Source organism: Phalangium opilio, unplaced genomic scaffold, assembly GCF_054372755.1.
Source record: "Phalangium opilio isolate 3A_F unplaced genomic scaffold, DU_Popi_V2 ptg000042l_1, whole genome shotgun sequence".
NCBI lineage: Eukaryota > Metazoa > Arthropoda > Arachnida > Opiliones > Phalangiidae > Phalangium > Phalangium opilio.
The window spans coordinates 9,730,564-9,739,963 of record NW_028324166.1 but is presented as its reverse complement, the minus strand read 5'-3'; positions in this window follow the sequence as shown (position 1 = coordinate 9,739,963).

Sequence of the window (9,400 nt, the reverse complement as noted above, 5' to 3'; positions counted from 1 at the left end):
AAAAACTTGTTTAAATAATGTTGAAAAATATTTTTGGCAAATGAAGTTTTGGTGAAAAAAACTAAGATAAGAATTTTTTTTAAATATATAATGTTTTATAATCATGTCTTCATAAGTTAAACTTAGAATATCTGTTACTTCAGGCAATTAATTTATAAACTTATCTCTTACTTTTTCTCACCTTTGTCTGCAAAGACAGTTTTTATTAATATCTAGGACTTCAGTCTTAATATTAATTTAAGTTGTCTAGAAACTAGCGTTTTAAACCTTAGGAGAGAAAAGCAAGCTCTCCTTTTAAGTCTAAGGGCTTTGCAAGTCCATTATTTAAAGTCTCAATCCTGACTGGTTGACATAACAATCAACGCCCAGTCCAACTCAAGTAGCTTTCCCTTCGTTTTCACAGTGGAAACTTACCCTTGTTCGCTAACCTATTTCAATTACCCCTGATCGCTAACCTATTTCAATTACCCCTGATCGCTAACCTATTTCAATTACCCCTGATCGCTAACCTATTTCAATTACCTCTGATCGCTAACCTAGTTCAATTACCCCTGATCTCTAACCTAGTTCAATTACCCCTGATCGCTAACCTATTTCAATTACCCCTGATCGCTAACCTATTTCTATTACCCCTGATCGCTAACCTATTTCAATTACCCCTGATCGCTAACCTATTTCAATTACCCCTGATCGCTAACCTAGTTCAATTACCCTTGATCGCTAACCTAATTTACCCTTGATCGCTAACCTAGTTCAATTACCCTTGATCGCTAACCTAATTTACCTTTGATCGCTAACCTAGTTCAATTACCCTTGATCGCTAACCTAGTTCAATTACCCCTGATCGCTGACCTATTTCAATTACCCCTGATCGCTAACCTATTTCAATTACCTCTGATCGCTAACCTATTTCAATTACCCCTGATCGCTAACCTATTTCAATTACCTCTGATCGCTAACCTAGTTCAATTACCCCTGATCGCTAACCTATTTCAATTACCCCTGATCGCTAACCTATTTCAATTACCCCTGATCGCTAACCTATTTCAATTACCCCTGATCGCTAACCTATTTCAATTACCCCTGATCGCTAACCTATTTCAATTACCCCTGATCGCTGACCTATTTCAATTACCCCTGATCGCTAACCTATTTCAATTACCTCTGATCGCTAACCTAGTTCAATTACCCCTGATCGCTAACCTAGTTCAATTACCCCTGATCGCTAACCTATTTCAATTACCCCTGATCGCTAACCTATTTCAATTACCCCTGATCGCTAACCTATTTCAATTACCCCTGATCGCTAACCTATTTCAATTACCCCTGATCGCTAACCTATTTCAATTACCCCTGATCGCTAACCTAGTTCAATTACCCTTGATCGCTAACCTAATTTACCCTTGATCGCTAACCTAGTTCAATTACCCTTGATCGCTAACCTAGTTCAATTACCCCTGATCGCTGACCTATTTCAATTACCCCTGATCGCTAACCTATTTCAATTACCTCTGATCGCTAACCTATTTCAATTACCCCTGATCGCTAACCTATTTCAATTACCTCTGATCGCTAACCTAGTTCAATTACCCCTGATCGCTAACCTATTTCAATTACCCCTGATCGCTAACCTATTTCAATTACCCCTGATCGCTAACCTATTTCAATTACCCCTGATCGCTAACCTATTTCAATTACCCCTGATCGCTAACCTATTTCAATTACCTCTGATCGCTAACCTAGTTCAATTACCCCTGATCGCTAACCTATTTCAATTACCTCTGATCGCTAACCTATTTCAATTACCCCTGATCGCTAACCTAGTTCAATTACCCCTGATCGCTAACCTATTTCAATTACCCCTGATCGCTAACCTATTTCAATTACCCCTGATCGCTGACCTATTTCAATTACCCCTGATCGCTAACCTATTTCAATTACCTCTGATCGCTAACCTAGTTCAATTACCCCTGATCGCTAACCTAGTTCAATTACCCCTGATCGCTAACCTATTTCAATTACCCCTGATCGCTAACCTATTTCAATTACCCTTGATCGCTAACCTAATTTACCTTTGATCGCTAACCTAGTTCAATTACCCTTGATCGCTAACCTAGTTCAATTACCCCTGATCGCTGACCTATTTCAATTACCCCTGATCGCTAACCTATTTCAATTACCTCTGATCGCTAACCTATTTCAATTACCCTTGATCGCTAACCTATTTCAATTACCTCTGATCGCTGACCTATTTCAATTACCCCTGATCGCTAACCTATTTCAATTACCTCTGATCGCTAACCTATTTCAATTACCCCTGATCGCTAACCTATTTCAATTACCTCTGATCGCTAACCTAGTTCAATTACCCCTGATCGCTAACCTATTTCAATTACCCCTGATCGCTAACCTATTTCAATTACCCCTGATCGCTAACCTATTTCAATTACCCCTGATCGCTAACCTATTTCAATTACCCCTGATCGCTAACCTATTTCAATTACCCCTGATCGCTGACCTATTTCAATTACCCCTGATCGCTAACCTATTTCAATTACCTCTGATCGCTAACCTAGTTCAATTACCCCTGATCGCTAACCTAGTTCAATTACCCCTGATCGCTAACCTATTTCAATTACCCCTGATCGCTAACCTATTTCAATTACCCCTGATCGCTAACCTATTTCAATTACCCCTGATCGCTAACCTATTTCAATTACCCCTGATCGCTAACCTATTTCAATTACCCCTGATCGCTAACCTAGTTCAATTACCCTTGATCGCTAACCTAATTTACCCTTGATCGCTAACCTAGTTCAATTACCCTTGATCGCTAACCTAATTTACCTTTGATCGCTAACCTAGTTCAATTACCCTTGATCGCTAACCTAGTTCAATTACCCCTGATCGCTGACCTATTTCAATTACCCCTGATCGCTAACCTATTTCAATTACCTCTGATCGCTAACCTATTTCAATTACCCCTGATCGCTAACCTATTTCAATTACCTCTGATCGCTAACCTAGTTCAATTACCCCTGATCGCTAACCTATTTCAATTACCCCTGATCGCTAACCTATTTCAATTACCCCTGATCGCTAACCTATTTCAATTACCCCTGATCGCTAACCTATTTCAATTACCCCTGATCGCTAACCTATTTCAATTACCCCTGATCGCTGACCTATTTCAATTACCCCTGATCGCTAACCTATTTCAATTACCTCTGATCGCTAACCTAGTTCAATTACCCCTGATCGCTAACCTATTTCAATTACCCCTGATCGCTAACCTAGTTCAATTACCCCTGATCGCTAACCTATTTCAATTACCCCTGATCGCTAACCTAGTTCAATTACCCTTGATCGCTAACCTAGTTCAATTACCCTTGATCGCTAACCTAGTTCAATTACCCTTGATCGCTAACCTAATTTACCTTTGATCGCTAACCTAATTTACCTTTGATCGCTAACCTAGTTCAATTACCCTTGATCGCTAACCTAGTTCAATTACCCTTGATCGCTAACCTAATTTACCCTTGATCGCTTACCTAGTTCAATTACCCTTGATCACTGACCTCGTTTACCCTTGATCGCTAACCTAATTTACCCTTGATCACTCACCTAGTTCAATTACCCTTGATTGCTAACCTAGTTCAATTACTCTTGATCGCTAACCTAGTTCAATTACCCTTCATCGCTAACCTAGTTCAATTACCCTTCATCGCTAACCTAGTTTATCTTTGATCGCTTACCTAGTTCAATTACCCTTGATCGCTAACCTAGTTCAATTACCCTTGATCGCTAACCTAGTTCAATTACCCTTGATAGCTAACCTAGTTCAATTACCCTTGATCGCTAACCTAGTTCAATTACCCTTGATCGCTAACCTAGTTTATCTTTAATCACTACGTAGATTAATTAGCTTTGATCGCTTACCTAGTACAATTGTCTATAAACTGACTATAATCGCGGTTAAACGACTACCTAACCCATACTTCTAAAAAGTCGTATGTTCCACAGTTTCAGGGTATTCAACGCAATTCGGAGTATGTAATTAAAACTATAGAAAACAATACTTGAACTTAATTGTTTTTAATGAAACTACAAAAAGCACTAGTTTAATGTTGAACCTTTCATTAAAATCCGTTTTCAGACCTATCGAACAAATAGTCTTCAAAAAATGGTCGAGAAACTTTGGCTGTCACTGCAAAAATGTTTCCTATGTTATTCCTATGGAAAATCAAAATCTGTGATTAATTTTATGGAAATGAAAACCACCCTTAGCAACTTTATTTTATTATAAAATAAACTAATTAATGGATCTCTTTGAATTTTAACCACATATTAAGGGGCTGGATTGTAGATCCGTGGAATTTTTCAAAACAGTAAACATAATACGAAAAAAGTTACATCCAATAAAAAAAACACTCTTATAAATTAAAGTCTAAGAGAATAAGGAACCACCCATAAACTACGTCACACTATTATGGGGGCGGGAGGGGTTATTCGATGCGTGACGACACATTTAACATTAATTTTGTTACAAAGTCAGTAAGAGGCGTATTGGCTCTCTTTTGTTATAGAGGAAAAAACAACATTTTAAAGTCCACCGTGGAAACGAGCTCTACAATAAGTTTTATTTATTTATAAAACTTTAGTTACCTCGTCGCTTAAATAGTAGAACATTTAAGCAATGATCTCCTGCTTACGGGTACATGCAGCGAATTTAAACAGCGTATTAAAAATAAACAGACCAGTTCACCGCAGAACTTAAGGTAGCTATACGTACATGTACGCGTATAAGGATTGCTAAATTTAGCGTACTCTATAATGTCACTGTTTACTCGCTACTAGTACTAGCATTAGCGGGGATGAATCGGATAACCTTTCCAATTGAAAATGTCTCGTTTCTTTCGCGCATTTTTGAAATCTGAATCCCACGCTTAATTAGACTAACGATTTCGAGTGACAATGTTGAAAACTATAATATGTGCCTCTTTAACTAAGATTTATTTAAATTTATTTGAAACTTATAAAAAAGCACATTAAAGTTCTAAAGGTCAATCATAGGCTAACGTTATTTACAAAGAAAAACGGGAAAAAAATCAAGGTTCGCACAGCCCTAGTTATTGTTTTCTCAAAACGTCATAGCAGTTTAAGTACATTCGACTTGTGCGCGGAAAGCTAGTTAAGTTTCCCTTAGCATTCGAATAAAGTTTTTTTTTAAGATAATCGGTAACAACCAGCCCTTCCGAAAAAGAAAAGTGAGAGGTTTTTATCAAAAATCTGTTCCAGTTATCAACTTTGGAAAATATAAATTTAAAATGAAAGATATTTCCACTTACTAAAATACTGGTGGCCGAAATTGATAGGCGAAAAGTGGTACCAAGATCTCTCAAGGGAAATTAGCTTTGATTGTAGTTAATAATCGAAATTATATTTTTCTAATTTATCGGCAAAATAAAAGTTGAACCGTTTTCACTCCTCTGTTTAAGCTCTTAACTGTTACACTCGATTGTGAAAATTTCCTAATCTTGACTAGCGTTGTTACACGTACGCGTTAAAATATCAATAGTCGGAAAATAGCAATCAGGTTTTAAGTGCTATATAACACGCGATTTAACATTGCCACCTTTTAAGAGGGTTCGCATCTCATGAATGTTTTCAGGCTTCGTGTTTTCATCTCTAGTATTCTAACTTGTGCAAGCGTAACAAATGAAACCTAGAACAATCAATATTCAAGATGTAAATTTATTTATTCATTAATTAACAAAAGAAACATTTTCTGAACTCGTTTCCGGATAATGTTATTCTACTTGTAAATTAGCCCTTGCCAATTATAATTTTAAAACACGGTGTCCTCAAGGGATTTCCAAAACATTACCTAGTAGATGAAAAGAAAACAATACAAATTGGATCGTTTCGTAAAATCTTTTAGTAGATAAAAAACAAGTTGGGAAACCAAAATTTTAACTCTATGTGTTGAGAGGAGAACTAACCAGTAACCACTTATTTTCCTGATTGAAATATTGATAAGCAACTGCCTGCCGTAAAGCTAAAAAAATAATTCAAGTGTTATAGACTGTAAGAAAATACAGTAAAATTTACAGTCAAATTACCGGCAGCTAGTTTCCAGTTAGTAAACTCGAATTTATAAGTTTTAATATTTTATTTCTGTCCAGTTATTAAGTGAATTTGAAGATTGTGGTAGTTTTTATTATTTGGTTGAGAACTGTCGCATTTAAGAATGGAAAAATTATATTGATAAGTTTTCTTGATTCCTAGGTAATTGTTTTTCCTTCTGGTGATAGATATCAAGGACATTTATTACTGAACTCATTACTTAATGTGAAGTTGTACTACTAGTTTTGCAATTCTTATAGTAGCAGTGCTTAATTTAATGTGATTGAGATAAGTCTCGTATTTATAAAAATTATATTGGACTTTTATTCTTAAGATAAGTGATGATTAGTAAATGACTACACACAGAATAAAAATGCTGTAAAATAAACACTATGGTAATGGCAATAGCGTATGCCATCAAGATGATGTTAATTTAATTGCGCATCCTCCCTGTTTTTAATACCGTCAACAATACTGTTTTTCTAAACAGTGGAACTAACAGCTTTAAGTATTAATTGTTTGTGTATTCAGGGGCGTTTGTAGCTTTTAAAGTAACCGCTTCAGAGGTTGTTTCAAAGACAGTCTTAACCGTTGAATATATTGTAGGGGTCAATGAAAAAACCAGCACTATATGCTGTTTTACTACCAATAAATCACAGTTACATAAAATGTCTGCTGCTGTAAAACTAACAACAAAATATGTGGTTTTAAACTCACTAAGCACTGTGGATTAAAACGTGGTTTGCTGTGAAAATCAAAACACATCATGCTGTTTCAAACCGCTTATGGTACACTAAAAAATAGGGTTGCTGTAAAAATAACAGCTCTTAGAACAGTTATAAATCCCGGAGATAATTTTGCTGTCAAACTAAAAGCACTCAAACCTTTTTTAAAAACATTAAGCTCTGTTGGTTAAGATACAACTTGTCATTTATATAAGACGACTAGCTGTTTTTAACAGACTGTCCATTTGGGTAAATTAATACTGGTTGCTGTTATACACTCTTAGAAATTCTGTTGTGCTTTAACATCTTTAAAAGCAGTTTCACCTTCCCGAGTGGTTGATTTATCAGCAAATAGCGCTATGTGCTTAGCAAGGTTCAACCTTGAGAGAACTTAAGAGGACATTTCTAACAAGCAAGGGTAGTTCTCGCATCAATGTGAAACTACATAAAAAGTTGGCCACTTGATCGACTTAAAATCCACTGTGAAACTGCATGGTAAGTTGGTCATTTTCACCGACTTAATAACTTCTGAAAAAGGCATAAAGTTATAAATTAGTATAAATGCATCGGGTATTAAATTGGTTTTCGAGGCCCTAATATTCCAGCAGTAGATACAGACGTATTCGTCAAATTTAATAATCTCTTTTCACGAAGAGTTTTTCGAGCACCAGAAACGCGTTTGGCCTAATCTACTCTATTATATTTAAAAAAGAAAATCCATGGAAGTGCGAGAACTTGGAACAGTTTGACACTAACGACGTTTTTGAAGCGGAAATTTCTCTAACTGTAACTAAAGTCGACGATTTAGAAGTTAGTGTTCGGATTATTTTGAGGGGGCTAACTTTGAAATTTTTTGGGCGCTATAGCCCCCATAAAAGGTCTAGCGACGCCACTAAAAGAGTGTCGCATAACGCTTTTAAGAATGTCGCCTAACGCGTTTTGTACATTTTCGGTCAATTTTAGAAATAAGTAGGTTGAAATTATAATGAAGAAGAGAAATTGCAAAGTTAAAAAATTGGTTTTAAAATAAGCAATTCACTGACTTTCCAAAATATTTTTATTTTCATATGGGTCCTTTCATAATAAACACGGACCTTTTCCAAAAGGCTTAGCATGGTTAGGTAAGACCGTAAGATTAGGTTATATTGCTTCAAGGTTTAAATTAAAGCGCTTCAAGGTTTAAAATAAAGCGCTTCAAGGTTTAAAATAAAGCGCTTCAAGGTTTAAAATAAAGCGCTTCAAGGTTTAAAATAAAGTGCTTCAAGGTTTAAAGTAAAGTACTTAATGTTCAAATTATAGTATGCAAAACTTTAATTTACGGTGGATTATACAGTAAAATATACGTTAAATTTATACTTAATACACTCTAAGAAATGGAAGTGTTAAAAAGGTGTTAAAACGGTGTGAACACCGTAAAAACACCCAAAAGAGAGTTTTATTACCTTGAGTTTTTAGAGGCCAATTTAAAGTGTAAATTCGGTGTAAAATAAAACTATTAAAACACCGTTCGAAATTAAACATGAAAAATTATATTACTGCTGGTTTCTTAAATAAGGTCTTTTATTTTTCATTAATGTTTTAATATTAAAGTCAATACAAACAGTAAAAAATTATTGAAAAACGTACTTGTTAAACCTTTTTTTAAAGATGATATTCATGAAAGAAAACAGTTTTATCCTTTAATTAAAATTAACAAAGAAATTGGTAATCTGGCGGTGTTGTACCTTCATAAAACTATGCTAAACGTGTTAGGCGACACTCTTACAGGTGTTAAGCTATTCTCTTAAAAAATGAGACTAGGTTAGATACTGGCCTCACAGTAGGGCCAGCTTGAGAAGCCAAAGTGGGGCACTTGCTTTTGTGACATGTTTTATCATTATTTTGAGAAAAATTAGAGTACTAAATGGATTTTTTTTGTAAAATCTGTAGTGCAAATTAGATTAAACGCGTTTCTGGTGCTCGAAAAACTCTTAGTGAAAAGAGATTATTAAATTTAACAAGAACGTCTATATCTACTGCTTGAATATTATAGCCTCCAAAACTAATTTAATACCCTATGCATTTGTACGAAGTGAAAACTTTCTGCCTTTTTCAGAAGTTTTTAAACCCGTAAAATTACTTTATACGCAACAACCCTCGCTTAAAGAGGTATGGTTCTGCATGCTTGCTGCATGTGAGATCTTTCCTCCCTACAGGTGATGAAGTTCTCTCAAGATGGAACCCTGCTATGAATATAGCATTAATTGCTAATAATACTGCGGAATGGCGGATAATCAAAATTTAATTAAACAGGAAAACCATACTCGATATTTGAGTTATGCCTCATGAGTGGTCAAAATGTCTACTATAAAGTTAAACGTCATCGGTTTTGCTCTTAAGTCTAGGAAAAGTACTGGAATTTCTACTACTATCCTACCAAAAAATCTCCCACTCTTAAAGGTGTGAAGCGACACTCTGCCGCACCCTTTAAGGAGTTGCACAACACTAATATGAGAGTAAAAATTCACTTTCAGTGCGATATAAGAGTTCAAAAGGTGTTAAACTGCACC